The sequence below is a fragment of the Marmota monax genome, unplaced genomic scaffold, assembly GCF_021218885.2.
Source record: "Marmota monax isolate L192 unplaced genomic scaffold, Marmota_monax_Labrador192_F-V1.1 WCK01_AAM20220418_F8-fsc00211, whole genome shotgun sequence".
NCBI classification, from domain to species: domain Eukaryota; kingdom Metazoa; phylum Chordata; class Mammalia; order Rodentia; family Sciuridae; genus Marmota; species Marmota monax.
In genome coordinates, this window is record NW_026694080.1 from 2489813 (window position 1) to 2506641 (window position 16829).

Below are 16829 nucleotides of genomic sequence, written 5' to 3' on the forward strand. Positions count from 1 at the left end.
GGTGATGGGTCCTGGACCCTTCTCTTCTCAAGTTATACTCTCCCTCCAGGGGATCATACCTGTCTCATGGCTTAAGTTCCTATCAACTGATTACTCTCACATTTATGCCTTTCCTCTGATCTCCAGGCTTGTGTATCTAACTGCCTAGCTGGCATACCCTAATTAGAATCTCAAAGGTACCACAAACTTGGTATATTTAAAACAGGAATCATGACCCTTCCCTACAGGCAGCATAGCATCCTCCTCAGATCTGGATCAAGGCAGGGCCCCCATATTTTAGGGGACTTCACCATCACAAATAAATTATCGCACACAATACTTATTAAATGACATTGGGTGCCTCTGTCACTTGGGATCTGCCCTCAGTGCTGGCACAGCACAACCTGAAACCCTAAACATCTGCTCTTGTAATTAACACCATTCAGGCCCCAGGGAACTGCTTCTGCAGTCTCTCGTGCTGTATCCTGGGAGCAAAAGGTAACTACTGCAATTCTCCTTAAGTTTGAGGTTGTGCCTCTGCTGGATTCCAAGACTCTGCTTTGGAGCGTAGGGAGGATTGAACCAGTGGAGGAGTTTGGGTAAGAGAAGATGCAAATTCATTAACTTGTCAGATATTGCCTCTCAGTTTGTCTGATAGCTTCTCACTTCTTAATTACTGTTGCATGTCCATTTTTCTTGCTACTTTTTGTGTCTTGAGGTAATGAGTCATCTGATGTGGCATGACAACAGTTGCAAATGATCACTGAGGAACATTTTGCTCCATTAAATAATTCTCATTTCTGCCAGATTTGAGGTGTGCAGGTCTAGATGTAAGTTATGTGAAGTACAATATTGATTCTCTTTATTGGTGAGTAGATGGACATTGTGTACTAGATGAATAATTTAATTTTTTTATGAATAGTTTAATTTTTTATGAATAGTTTAATTTTTATTATAAGTTTTTTTTAGTTTAATTTTTATCAAACTATTCTCTTAGTCTGTTTGTACTACTAAAACAAAAAAAATCTCAGACTGGGCAATATAAAAATGACAAGAGATTTATTGCTCAGTTCTGGAAAGTGGGAAGTCCAAGTTCAAGGTGCCAGCACATTCAGTGTCCAGGGGGAATTGGCTGTGTTCCCTAGGTGGCATCTTCTTGCTGCATTCTTACATAGTGGAAGGGCAGGCAAGCACCTTTGGGTTTCTTTTATTAAGGCACTAATTGCATTTCTGAGAGTAAAGCCCTTATGACCTACTCACCGCCCACAGGTCCCACAGTGATACTAAATAGCAATATCATCATCATCATCATCATCATCATCATCATCATCATCATCATCACTTTATGAATTTTGGAGGAACACAAACATGCATCCACTAGCACTTCTTAACAAAATGTAATAAAAATGTCAAAAAAATAGTGGGGCTGGGATTATGAGTAGAGCGCTTGCCTAGCATGTGTGAGGCCCTGGGTTCAATCCTCAGCACCACATAAAAATAAATAAATGGAATAAAGGCATTGTGTCCAACTATAACTAAAAAAATAAAAAAAATTTTTAAAATGCACTGGCTGTGTCCTTTAAAAAAATGTCAAAAAATAAACAGATGGCTTTGTCTAAATTAGTTTGATCTTAAATATTGATATTTACTAATTATAATTTGTATTTTCCTTTGAATTTCAATAGGTTGTTTTGAATATTGTAGAAGAAATTAACCTCAGTAAACCTATGAAAAATGATTTTAAGTTTTGAAAATTTGCATTTTGGTGGAAATATAATTTTTATAAACTTTGGTTACAGTTATATTTTATTTTTAAATCCAAGATTATTGAAAATGAACAAAATTAAGATATAGTAGAAATAAAACTATAAATGTGGAACCTCAAAAAGTAAGCTGATGATTAAAAAAAATCAAAGGAGTTATTTATTTTTAAAAGTTTTGTTTTTTGTTTTCTTTGTACTGCAGATAGTGTATCCACGGAGCTCTACCACTGAGCTAACTTCTCAGTCTCTGTCTACTTAATTTTTGTCAGGGTGGGTATTGGGCATTGAACTCAGGGGCGCCTAACCACTGAGTCACACCTCCAACTCCTCCTGCCGGATGAAATTTTTAAAAACTGGGGAAAAAATATAAATGGAGGTTACATAATCTTTATTGCTTTGATTAGTAATTAAATCAATAAAGAATATTAAGTTTGCATGGATTTTCTCTTATCTGTTAAGTATGGAACAAAATAATTATATACATCAGGTTGCATATTGGACAAAATAATTTTTTAAAATTCTTTTGAATTAATTGCAACACTTAAAAATGGAGAGATCTTAAAGAAAAATTGGGATTTTCCATTTCTTGTGGTTATGTCAGCTCTGAACTTGGTAATACCCAACTGGGAGCTGCTGCCCCTTAGGATGGGGAGGGTTATAACCTCAGCTGGGTACGGTGTGTGTTACCTGAATGGCCTTTACAAGAATTTGGGTTTGCAAATTGATATAATTCCTTGAGGGAAAAGTCCAAGTCTTTTCAGTTTTGGGGCACTTTTTTTTTTGCCAGTTAAGGTTCTTAAGAAATTTTTAAAGAATTTATATGCAGCTGGAGGTGATACTAAATAACAATAATATCATCATCATCATCATCATCATCATCTACAACAACACAAAAAAACCAACCTGAGAGTATTCTAATAGTTACTCTGAGCCACATACTGTTCTAAGCACTTCACATGAACATTTAACTCTCACAATAATGCTCAGAGGTAGACACTTTAAATACAGGATACACATCTTTTAGATTAGGAAACTGAGCATTTAAGTAATTGCCTAAAGTCCCTCCCCCTGTATGGCCACTTTTTTTTTTTTACATCTTTATTTTATTTTTATGTGGTGCTGAGAATCAAACCCAGTGCCTCACGCATGCTAGGAGAGCCTGCTACCACTTGAGCCACATCCCCAGCCCCTGTTCCGCCACTTTGATCTACTCTTCTAAAGAGATTAGCAACAAACTTTCATTTAGCACTGAAGTGGGAGTTAACCCATTCTATTACTGCAACCACCCAATTAAATCCTCACCTCTGCATCACTTCTTTTACATTGTATCTCTTTTTCTTTAAACATTAAAAAAAGTTACAGATTTGGCAAGAGCCTGTTCCATTTCCTTCCTTCCTTGTGATGATTGTCATTCTGAATTTGTTGGGAATTATTCCCACGTGCATTTTGTACTTTCAGCAAATGTTTGCTTTCTCAAATGATTTATACCACTGCTTTGTGTATTTTAAAACTCAAATAATATGCAACACCACGTTCTGTTTTTTTGTAGTTGTTGGTTTTGCTTTGGGTTTTGTGGTACTGGAGATCCAATCCTGGGGTGCTCTACCAGCTTCTGGAACCACATTCCCAGCTCTTTTTATTTTTTTATTTTGAGACAGGGTCTTGCTAAATCGCTGAGGCTGGATTCGAACTTTCCATCCTCCTGACTCAGCCTCCCAAGTCACTGGGATTACAGGTGTCTGACACCAGGTCTAGCTTGTTATTCATTATATTGGTAAACAGCCATAATTCATTTATTTTAACTGCTGTGTAGTATCCTATTGTGAGAATAAACCATATTTTATTTATGCTTTCCTCTGCTTTAATAGGATGGGTTGGTTGTTTCGACTTTTTCTTGTTGGTCCAGTGACCCTGCGGTGAGCACCCTCACCTTCCCTCCTTGTACATATGTAGAAATGTTATTTAAGGAACTGATTAAAAACAAGGCTGCTGGTTGTAAGGCATGTGCATTTTCAGCATTTGGTTTTGCCAAAATTCTCTTTAAATTTGTAATATCCATTAATTCACTAACCCAAAATGCATGCGATCCTATTGTCCCATATTTTTGTCAACAGTTAATGTTTCCAGAGTTATTCAATTTTGCTGATTCAATATGTGTAAAATAGGGCTGGGGTTGTAGCTCAGTAGTAGAACGATCGCCTTGCACTTGTGAGACCTGGGTTGGATCCTCAGCACCACATAAAAATAAATAAGTGAAATAAAGGTATTGTGTCCAACTATAACTAAAAAATAAATATTAAAAAAATGTGTAAAATAGTGTGCCGCAGCCTGGCTGGGCACAAAATAACCAAGCCGCCACACAGCCTTGTAGGTTCAAACAGCAACCTTTATTTCCGAACTCTCACCGGCACTCTACACACACTTCCTGGGGACACACTGCCTCCACTGGGCTCCTCGTGCCAATTCTCTCAGAATCCCAGCGAGAACTCCACAGGAACTCCAAAGTAGCATATGCCCTAATCCCAGCAGGCTCCTAATCCTGGAGCCGCCCTAATCCCTGAGTAGGGTCACCTTTCAACCATTCCCTCTGGCAAAAATGCCAGGCTTCATTCTGACTAAACTGTGGCTCTTAACATCTCCCCTCTTCTGTTTAATTAAACAACAAGCATGTGGCTTAGGGACCTTGCCTGTCTTAGGTTGTCCAATACTACATATGGTCCTTACCCGTCATCGGATGAGCTGACCTCAAGGCGTCAGCCTCCTGTCTTAGGTTGGTACCATTGTAATTGGATCTTACCCGTCATTGGCTACCTGTCCAGCATACAGCCATACTTGTGGATAGGCCTTTGCACCAGTGTGTGTGTGTGGGGTGAGGTTCTTTGCCTCACCTCTGTTGGCCCCCAAATTTTAGACCATCACAAGCAGAAAGGGAGGAGGATGCAAAATGCCATGGCACCAAGCCAAAGGATGGCTCTTTTTAAAATGACACCATCAGCAAAGATACCCCAGCAATACTACAATTCACTGCACCAACAGATAGTTCACAATGCACGCAAGTGATACATAGTCCAGGCAAGTTCTGCAAGCAGTTCAAAGCAGAGGAATCCATTAATATGTCCATTTCCCCCCAAAGTAAATCGACTCCTTGATTGAGCATCACTTGTTGAGTTATTATTCATTGATGCATCAGTTTATACAGTTTACTGTGACAGCTATCAAAGAAGCTGTAGTTTGGTTTTATCTTTATCTTCACCAGCACTGGGATGAAGATAGGAATTCTGGCAATGATGGCTAAAAAAAAATTATGTAACATTCCAGCAGGCACTAAAAGAAAGCAATTTTCTAAACAATTTAGTATCCTGAATAGAATTAGATATAATGAAAAGGAAAGGTGAAAGTAAACAAACAGATCTGTTAACCTCCTTTTTTGTTCACATATTAAAACAATCCCCAACAGCTGTTTACCCAATTTAAATTAAACCATTTAAATCACATGAATAATAAAAATATTTGAATCCATGTTTTCATGAGTGCTCCTCATATATGATATATGGACATATGCACATACAGACATACAACACAAAACACAAATGTGCACACATAACATACAACACATAAGACAATAGTAAAGGCCTTGTAGCTTTACACAGGTGAAATTTCCATTGCAACGTTTAAAAACTCCACAGTCAAAAAATAGCACTGATCAGAAAAACATTAAACTAGGTCTGTATGAGCTTAAAAAATAAAATAGAACTTTATGATGTGGGAAAGGGCAATAATAAAATAGATATTGAAAAAGGCATCCTGGTTACCACCTGGGTTTTACTCTTCTTTGGATATCCCATCCTTCTTCCTGTAACTTGCATATGAGTCTGAAGGTATTCCCACAAGTAAGCCCCAAGGTTTCTTACATTTGAAATAGGCCTTAATGGTGTTCATTATTCATTAGCCTCCAGGTGTGGGAGAATCACTGTCGAAGATGTAAGAATAGCCAAACTGGAGTTCTGGATATCAGCTGTTATGGATTTGAGCCAAATCATCTTCTTTTTGGTCTGTAGAAATCGCTTTAGTTAATCTCTCTGGAATCCAAATTGGCTGCTGTTCTCCCTGTGGAAACACACAAACAGACCCCCCACTCCAGACAATCACTGAGTCAGGACCTTTCCATTGTCCTGTTAGAATATCCTTCCAAAGTACCTTAGGCTTATGTACATTTTTTGGACACATATGCCTTTCCGCAGCACTAAGCCCTGATGAATCCAATTTAAAAAGTTGAGAGTAAAAAGGGTTATTTTAAGTTTATCTTTGAGGGATATATACCCCTTTCCAATTCCCTCTTTTTGCTTTAATAAGTATATTTTTATAGTTTGATGAGCTCTTTCAACTATGCTTTGTCCCTGCGGATTGTATGGGATTTCTGTTAAGTAAAACATTAACTGATTTTTCTTCAGGGATGATGTTCCAAAATATCCTATATGCATCCTTTGGAAATTTAAAGATCCTTTTAAATTCAAGTCTTCCAAAAGCATTTTGCTTTAGTTTTTAGAATTACTTTAGTCCTTTAAATTTTTTGATGTTGTTTTAAACCAATTTCCTTCTAGTTTAACGTTTTCTAAATTGGCTATTGTCTATAAATTTTAACACCCTCATCTGAGACTTCTAATTTCTGCACCACCAGAAATTAAAGTTGATGGGCTTTTTGAAAAAAATTACTAATAATCTCCTTGTTCTTCTATTTTATCAAATATTTGACTTTAAACTTCTCTCTTCTACCTTTTCTATCTTGAATGCCTGTATCTAATAGTTGTCTTAGCTTTTTGCATTTTTATCTGAAATACCTTTATTTGACATTTTTAACCATTTTTTATCTTGTTTCTATCTTCTAGTTTTTTCAGGTTTGTACATTCACCCTTAGTTGCTTTTTTTTTCCTCCTAGTTTTTTTTTTTTTTTGCTTCCTATTTTGTGGGTTTAAAATTTTTGTCTTCCTACATCTTCTCTCTCTCTTTTTTTAACCTTTCTGTACTTCTGTCTTTAAATAGTCTTTCACTTCAAATTTTTAATCTTCTTTATCCAAATATCTTTTATCCTATTATCTTCCCATTTTCATGGTTTTTTTTTTAAGTAATGCTTTTTAAGATTAACTAGACTTTGAATGATACAATCTTTCCTCTGCCATGAAGGCATCTTAACCACCTTTAATTTAACCTTTTAAAGCCTTTTGTAACTTACTTAGACATTTTACAACTTTTTTCTCGTGCTTGACTTGCACTTCTATGTTACCAGTAAAGTTGAGCATTTCACATACTTACTGGCCATTTTGGTTTCCTCTTTTGTGACTTGCCTGCTTATCACTTTGACTTGTTTTCTCTTGTTCTTTTCATATTGATCTGTTTTTTTTATAAATAAAATTTCTGGATACAATCCATCGTTGCTTTTCAGATAGATCATTATTAATGTATACAAATGCTACTGATATTTTTCAATAGTCTATTCTTTTTTAATGCTGCTGATTTTTTGTCTGTTGTTTTTGTATTGTACAACTTCATCAAATTTGTTTATTATGGGGTTTTTTTCATATAAGAGCATGTCATCTGCAAACAGTGACAATTTAACATCTTCCTTTCCAGTTTAGATGCTTTTCTCCCCTGCACTTATTGATATAATCATATTATTTTTGTCTTTCAAGTTCTTAATTCTTTGAGCTTTTTGTATCCTGTTTTAAGAAGTACTTCCCTACACTGATATCATCAATATATTATATTTATAAATTTAAACTACAAACTAAATTTTATTTATCTTATATTCTCTTTAAAACAGTTTTAAGTTTGGGTTTTCACATATATAAGCTATATGGAATTTATTTTGGGGTATGTTGTAATGTAGAGATCTATTTTGTGGGGAAAGAAGGATAGTTAGTAAACCCAGGACCATTGAACAAATAGTGTATGATTTTTCAATTGAATTATATCATTTTCATCATATGCTAAGTTTCATATATTTCAGGATCTGATTTCAAAAATTTTATAGTCTCTTTATCTGTCCATGTGCCAGGAGGATAATACTGCCTTAATCACATTTTTGTTCTTTTCAAGAAACAAAGTCTCCCAGGTTGCATTGGTGAAGGCCTGTAATCCAGCAACTTGGGAGACTGAGGCAGAAGGATCACAAGTTCAAGGTCAGTCTCAACAACTTAATGAGACCCTGTCTCAAAAAAATAATAAAAATAAAGGGGGGTGCTGGGGATGTGGCTCAGTGGTAAAATACCTCTGGGTTTAATACCTGATGCCAAAAAGAAAAGGAAAGAAAGAAAAGAAAGAAATAGGGTCTCATACATTGCCCCCTAGCCTGGAACTCCTGGGCTCAAGCAATCCTTTTGCCTAGTCTCCCAGTAGCTGAGATTACAAGGCACATTCCACTGCAGGGGTCTTAATCATTCTTACTTTTAAAAAAATATAATCATAATATATGGTAAGGCAAGTACTCTGGTATTTCTTCTATTCAAAATTATTTCAGTTTTAAAAACAGCTTGTCCAGTTCCATAAAACATTTTTAAAGAATTAAACTGAAATTATAGATTTGAGAAAAATTATCAGCTTTGTATTGAATTTTCCTCTTCACGAACATGGCATATCTTTCCATTCTTTTATGCTCTCTAATGAAGTTGTATAATTTTCTCTATAAAGATCATATGCACCAGGTGTGTGGCACTTGCCTGTAATCCCACCAGCTCGGAGGCTGAGGCAGGAGGCTGGCAAGTTCAAAACCAGCCTCAGAAACTTATCGAGACCCTAAGCAACTCAATGAGACCCCGTCTCAAAATAAAAAACTAAAAAGGACTGGGGATGTAGCTTAGTGGTAAAGTGCCCCTGAGTTCAATCCTCAGTACAAAAACAAAGCAAAACCAAACTCCCCAAAATATACATTTAAAAATATTTATTCCTAAATATCTTATGGTTTTTCTATTACATCTTATGACTTTTACTATTACAATTTTTTTTTTCAATACTGGGGATTGAACCAGGATGCTCTGCCACTGAGCTATATCCCCAACCCTTTTTATTTTTTATTTTGAGATAGGGTCTCCCTAAGTTGCTTAAGGCACTGCTAAGTTGCTGAGGCTGACTTTGAAGTTGCCATCCTCCTGCCTCAGCCTCCTGTGCTGCTGGGACTAAAGGCATGTGCCACTGCACTTGGTTCATTAGTTACTTTTTAAAGTAGACTAGCTATGCATTCCTGGAAAAAATTCTGCATGTTTTCCCTAAATATATATGCAAATATGTACACAAACTCCACAGGATTCAGTTTGCTAATATGTTATTTAGAATTTTTAATTTCAGAAGTATGATTGGCTCTTTTTTCCTGATGTCTGGAACAGTTTATATAAATAAACAAATAAATAGTTCATTTAACCACTGATGGAATATACCTGTAAAACTATCTTGGAGCAGGGTATGGTGGCACATACCTGTGACCTCAACAGTTCTGGAGGCTGAGGCAGGAGGATTGCAAGTTTGAGTCTAGCCTCAGCAACTTAGCACCCAGAATTCAATATCTGGTATAAAAACAAAAACCAAAAACAAACAAAACTATTTTGTTTTGTTTTTAATTCTTTAGAATTTCTACATCTATATTCACTTTTTCTATTTCTTTTTGAGTCATCTTTGGCTGTCTGTCATATAATTTCTCCTCCTTTTCAGGACCAAGCCCTCATCCCTTGTCCTTGGGAGGCAGGTAAACTCAAGCCATTAGTTCCCAGAACGGATTCCTGCCTCCCCTCCCTCCACAGCCAGCTCATCCTCTAGCTTTTAGTTTCTACTCTGTTGCTAGCACCTAGGATGTTCCTTTCCTTTTGAGAAGTACTCATGTTTAATTTTTTCATAGTTATTTTTTTCACATTTTATCCAGTATTTCCAGGTGATGGGGGAAGGAGAGCTTTCAGAGCTTTTAATTCCTCCACTTTGCTTGATTTCAAAGTTGTCCCCATTCTATAGTCAAGAGAGTGAGGCTTGAGACTGGTTTAACAACTTGCTGGAGGTCTCACCAGTAAATTTTCCCCCACTAGGGATTAAACCCAGAGGGGCTCTACCACTGAGCTCTCCCCAACCACCCCCACAATTGCCACCATTTTTTAACTTTTTGAGACAGAGTCTCACTAAGTTGTGCAGAAGTTGCCCTGGCAACTTCTGAGCTGCAGAAACTTCTTAGCTCATCTTCCATAGTCGCTGGGATTATAGGCGTGCACCACTGTGTCAGGATCCACCACTATTACTTTTTTTTTTTTTTTTTGCACACACTAGGCAAGTGCTCTACCACTGAGCTATGTATCCTCAGTCACCCCTCCCCACTACTTTTTTTTTAAGTACCAGAGATTGAACTCAGGGGCGCTTAAAATGGGGCTGGGGCGCTGGCACACCCCCAGCCCCCTTTTAATATTTTACTTTAGAGACAGTTTTCATTGAGTTGCTTAGGGCCTCATTAAGTTGCTGAGGCAGGCTTTGAACTCTTGGCCCTCCTGCCTCAGCCTCCGGAGCTGCTGGGATTATAGGCAAGCGCTGCCACACTCAGCCCATTACTACTACTTTAAACCTGGTTATTTAGCCCCGGTTTTCTGTTTCTGAATCCTGTGTTCTTGCCACATTTCTTCCATGCTGCCCTCTGAAGCCGAAAGGTAAAACACAAAGGGGCACCAAAACGTTAAAGGAGTTGAGGGACTCAGGTAAGGTAGGAGGTCTGGGAGGAAGGCGGGGCTGTGAAGCCAGATAATGACAGGAAATATGGAGAAAGTAATGGTGTCAAGGAAATGGCCTGTGGGACTCCTGAGCTGCAGCTCCTGGAGCGGGTATTGGTGACCTCCATCTATCCCCTCTGAAGTCCTGAACTATCTAGTCCTCTGCCCCCAGTGTTTGGGAGTGTCCAGTGCTAGGTCTAGGGAAGGGAAGAGTGAGCATGTGCAGTCCTACCCCTGCCCTCAGGGAGCTTACATTCTACGGGTAGACAAACATCAATCAAATATTAGCCTACTAATGTAGAACTGTAGCTGTACCATAGGCCTCCAAAGAAAGGTGCACCTTGGTGTGAGAGTTCTTAAGAGGGGAATTTGACCCTGAAAGAGAGGGCAGGTGGAGTGGGGTGGGGACGGGGGTAGAGGCGAGGGGTGGTGACAATGGAGGGGTGGGTCCATACCTCCCAGGGCCTTAGAGGCCAGGTTAAGGACCTGGGTCTTTAGCCTAAGAACAAAGGAAAACCAGTGAATGTGTTAAAGGAAGGCTACTAAAACAATTCAATTTGTATTTTGAAAGCTTTCTCTTCGTCCGTGGGCTGCTGCATGTATCAGGGACGGCCATTCCCAGCCTCTGTGGATATTGCATGATGCAGAAGAGAGCCAAATGGTCCAGATGGTGGCTGGGCCAGGGAGGCAGAGGGATGGGGTGGACAGACTTGAGATATATAATAGCACATAAAATTGGTAGGACCAGATGCTGGGCTCAATATGGAGATGCTTACACCAGACACCCCTATGTGCAAGCTTTGAAAGGCAGGGGTCACATCTATGTCTGTTTGCAATATGCATGTTCCAGTACAGTCTTTGACATGTGGACACACTTCCTGGAACAGTGAAACTGATTAGTGGTCTTTCAAGTGATTTTTTTTTATCTCTAAGTAAAAAGTAATAGTGTGGATTCTTTTTTTGCATTTCTCAATTATCAACCTCTCTGATAAGAAGAAATCTTGCTAAGTTCTAGAGTACATTTTGGGGCAAGTTAATACAAGAATTAAGGTTTCACTTATCCTATAACAGGAACAGTAACAATAAACTTGCTGCAAATGTTGTCCAAGCCAAGTAACTCTGCTAAAAGAACTTTTTACAAGGGTCAATGATGATAGTTCTTTCTTCAATGCCAGGCTGAGTTGATGGGGGCTAATGTGGAGGGGACACTCCTGGGGATTACTGGCTGAGTCTTTGTCCAAAGCAGTTTCCTACAATGTGAAGAGGACATCAAAGAAACAGTGTTGTGCCAGGCACAGTGGCACACAACTGTAATTCCAGTGACTCAGGAAGCTGAGACAGGAGGATCACAAGTTTAAGGTCAGCCTTAGCAAGACCCTGTGTCGAAAAGAAAAACTAATAAAAGGGGGATGCTGGGAATGTGGCTCGGTGGTAGAAAGCCCCTGGGTTTAATCCCCAGGAAAACACACACACACACACACACACACATCAAAAACAAGCAAATGGAAGGACATGTAGTGCTTATGGAGGCAAGTTAGTACCTTAGTAGCAGTAGAAAAGGACATAAATTGAAGAAGAAAAAAGTGCTACCCCACCCCAGGGATGGTCCTCTCCATTTTTTCTTAAATTTTTTTTTTTTTGTACCAGATATTGAACCCAAGGGCACTTAACCACTGAGCCACATTCCCACATTCCCTTTTTATTTTGAGACAGAGTCTCATTAAGTTGCTTAGGCTGGCCTCAAATTTGTGATCCTCCTGCTTCAGACTCCAGAATTGCTGAGATTATAGGTGTGCATCACAATACCCAGCATCTCTCTGTTTCTTTCTTGTCTTAAAATTTAATTTTTAGTTGTAGATAGACACAATACCTTCATTTTATTTATTTTTATGTGGTACTAAGGATCAAACCCAGTGCCTCATACATGCTAGGCAAGTTCTCTACCACTGAGCTACAGCCCCAGCCCACATCTCTCTGTTTCTGAGATGGATCTGTGTCTTGTCTCACGTAGCCCTGACCTCCTTTCTCCACTTTCTCCACCGACCTCCCTTGGCTTCTTCATCTCTGTCTACTCCACTTTCTTGCCTTTTCCTTTACTTGATTTTACCTTTCATTAAGATGTCATCTGTGGGGCTGGGGATGTGGCTCAAGCGGTAGCGCGCTCGCCTGGTATGCTTGCGGCCCCGGTTCGATCCTCAGCACCACATACAAACAAAGATGTTGTGTCCACCGATAACTAATAAATAAATAAATAAATATTAAAAAAAAAAAAAGATGTCATCTGTGTAATTGGAAAGAGCAGCCTCCCCGTGGGTTTTATTCCTAGAGTTAAGTGCAACAAGTATTTTAGAAAGTTTAGGGCCTGGTGAAGCCAGGATTGGACACAGGGAGACGGTATCATCAGACAGGGGTGCTGGATGTATCTTCAGCCCCTGAGGCAAGAAGGACCCAATAGTGTCTGAGGGAAGTGATGGAATGGGGTGGGATTAATAGGGAAACTAGAATTTGGTGGTGGGGTTATCACAGAGAACTTTGGGGATGCAGTATCTCTTTAAACTGACCCTGTCAGGGAAATTTCAGGGAATCTGATCCATCCATCACAATAGCAGCAAGGGATTGGCTAAATTTCTTAGCTACAGACAGGAGATGGGAGTTTAAACTGAGAAGGACGAATTTCTAAGAAACAGGGAAAGCTCTGGCATCCCAGCCTCCAGTAGTCCTGGGGAGAGTCTCTGCCGACCCCTCTCTCCTATCATTGCTCTGAAAGTCGCTCTGGCTGAGGGTAGGATACAGGGAGGGAGTCTGTCCCCAAGGTTGCTCTTCTGCCCTCCTAGAGTGCTGCAGGTTGGGTGGGGGTGTGGGGGGAGGGTCGGTACTGCCACAGGGAGTGGCCCAGAGGTTGTGCTGATGGTCTTGCCCTCGGGGCTGATGGGTGCTACACTAGCCCTGAGCTCTGTCTGAAACCCTGACACAGTGATCACAATGGTGGGACCCCTCCCCTCATGGTTCTGCTGCTGGTGTTGCAAGTTGGCATATGGCCAGAGCTCCTGCCACACTGGGGCAGAGGAAAGGCATCTCATCACATGATGGGCTATGCAGTAGTGGGCCACCACCAGCCCTGGGAAAGAGCAGAGCAGAATCCTAGCAGGTGTGGACTGGCAGGGACAGTAGAACTGAGTGATGGACCCTCTGGTGGACCATGAATCAGGGGTCTCAGCAGAAGCCACAGCCATATCCACTGCCCTGGTTGAGTGTCTCCCCATGGGCATGGGTTTGGTTGGCATCTTGGTGATATAATTGCCACATTCGGAGCAGAGGAAGGGATGCTTCCTGTGTGAACCTTCCTCTGGTGGGTGAGGCTGGGGTTCCACCTCACAGGTAGAACATGTGTAGGGCTGCTCACCTGCTCACAGGTAGAACATGATGTGCTGCAACAGGATGGAGCTCAGGGGAGCAGTCCATGCCACACTGGCTGCAGTGACAGGGGAATTCTGATAGGGGATTGGGAGCAGGTGTGTGCTGTGGCAGGAGCTATGGCCATACTCCCTGCAGGAGTAGGGCCTACCACAAGTGTGGGAGTGTAGGGACAGAGTCAGGGAGCTCCTTGGGTGAAGCACTTCCCACATTGGGGCCAGGAAAGGGCCTCTCACCCAGACTGTGCTGGGATGGGCGGGAGGAGGAGGCTCCACTTTCCAAGCAGGAAGTAGGCTTTGTATGGGGCAGGGGACCCTATTAGGGAAGATGTGAAGGGTCAGAGTGACAGCTGAAAAGGATGCTAGAGTAGGGAGCTGGGGGTCTTCCCTGCCCTCTCCTCCTCCTCTTTGTTCCTGGCCTGAGGTGACAGCAACACTGGGAAGGGGGAAGCAGAGGAGACAGAGGTGGGAGATAAGAAGCTAAGTTTCCTCAATTAAAAGAGTAACTGGGGGTCCTGGGACACAGTGGTGCATGCCTGTAATCCCAGCAGCTTGGGAGGCTGATAAGGAAGATCGTGAGTTCAAAGCCAGCCTCTGCAACTTAGTGAGGCCCTAAGCAACTCAGTGAGACTCTGTCTCAAAATAAAATGTAAAAAAGGGCTGGAGATGTGGCTCAGTAGTTAAGTGCTCCTGGGTTCAATCCCCAGTAAAAAAAAAAAGAAAAAGAAAAAGAAAAAAGAAAAAGTAACTGGGGTGTTGGTGACCTCTCCCTTCTTCCCAAGCTATACTGTGGGGTTGACGGAAGAACCTGGAGCATGACTTTTCCTGTGAACAGTTTACAAGGGAGTTAAAAAGGCTGCCAGGCAAGGACAGGACTGAATAAGGCCTTCCATGGGCAGGGGTTCCTGGGGGACCCGGGCTCCAGGCTCAGAGCTCATATTCAGACACAGGACCGGCTGCATAGGACCTGGTTTGGGGTCTGAGAAGCCTGAGAGAGTAAAATGGAGGTGGGTGTAGAGGAGAGAGAAATTCCCCACTATTTTCCAGCCCTAGGCAGGAAGTCTTCTCTTCCCCTCCAGTGCCATCTCTTCGGGAGGCCCCTCTTGATCACAAACCACCCATAGCTATGTCCCTGCTCTGGAGAGAAAGGAGCTCAGTTGGGGGTATAGCCTGGATTCAAGCCTCAGCAGTGTGTGTGTGTGTGTGTGAAGGAGCCAACCTTTCACTGAGCACACTCTGCAGTGGTTCTCAGCCTGTTGTGCACATCAGAATCACAGGGGGCTTGTTAAAGCAAAACTGCTGCCCTCATTTCCAGAGATGCTTTCTCTCTCTCTCTCTCTCTCTCTCTCTCTCTCTCTCTCTCTCTCTCTCTCTCTCTCTCTCTCTCTCTCCCCCCTCTTTCAGTACTGGGAATTGAACACAGGGGCATTTTACTACTGAGCTACATACCCAGTGCCCGCCCTCCCTCCCTCCCTCCCTCCCTCCCTTCCTCCCTTCCTTCCTCCCTTCCTTCCTTCCTTCCTTCCTTGCTGTCTTAATAAACTTCCCAGGTGGTCTAAACCTTGCAGTCTTCCTGCCTTAGCCTGCCAGGTTGCTGGGATTAATACCAGTGCACTCAGCTACTTCCAGAGTTCTCATGCAGCTGATTTGGGCCCAAGTGTTTGCATTTCTAACAAGCTCCCAGGTGCCCATGAAGCTTCTGGTCGATCATCCACACAGGAAGGACTGGTCTGTCAGGTATGTCATTCTACTTGTATTATCTCATTAAATCCTCACAGCAACCTGTTAGTCTGCCCTATTTTGTGGGTGAGAACACTGAAGTAAGATTTAGTGGCTTGTGCAAGATGGAGTGGAGATTTGACCCAGGATGGTCTGACAATAGAGTTCACCTTTCTCTTTACCCTGCACCTTCATTGTTAGCTTTTCTCCTAGTATGTCTTGTTCCTCAACAAAATAGCAAAGTTCCCTTTTGTATACTTTGTATCTTTCACCTTGCCTACCTCAGTAATGCAGAACAGACTGGGAAGGACTGAAGGATTTGGGAAGGAAATACCCCAGAAGAGCCAAGGGTGGGACAGACTTGGAGTCACCCATTACCCAGAGAAACCTTCTATTAGGTCTCCCACATGATGTCATCTAAATTCATAGCCATATTTGCAAAGTTCACAGTCCCACGGGGGCAGGAGAGGGTGGGAAAGCATCCTAGCAGAGGAAACATGAGACATGGTGAGAAGAGAATGAACCAACGGTGGCGACTGAGATAGAGGGACCAAGAGGGTGGCGTACTGTTCTACAGTGAAACAAGAGTAAGGGACAACAGACACAGCTGAGGCTGCGGGGTTAGGGAAGAATGAGGAGAGCGCGGGAGACACTTCCACTCCCAGCAAACTCTGCAACCAGAGTAAAAGCCCGGTTAGTTTGGATTCCCACCTTGGTACCTCACCGGGCTGCTTCCCACATGCTTCTCTACCTTGGAGCTCGGAACAAGGCCCACCTGCGTAAGACAACATGCTACACCCTGGACACTTGGGTCGAAGAGAAGGGGATTTCATATCGCGGGTTCCAGAGAGGCGGTGTGGAGGGGCTGCTACTAAGTGGCAGTGGGTGTTGTCCACTGGGCCACACTGGGGCTCTAGATCTGCGGTACTTGCTGGGAGCTGGAGGGTGCCCACCTGCGTCCGTCCACCTTATTTGAAAGTGCCAAGGACAAGGGGGAACAAATGAGAACTCCCAAGGGAGAAGCAGGGTGCCCTCCGGTCAGAGCGTGGCGGGGCGTGGGGCTGGGTGGCCCAGTGGGCTTTCCCTGCACAGCTGGACGCTTTGCCAGCGACACAAAACTGAGTGGGGAAACTGGGGGCAGACCGAGGCGAGGGCGCCTGGAGCACTGTAAACAGGAAGCGAGGGGCAAAGGGGCTGGGTGGAGGGTGCGGTAGTGCCTCCTGCAG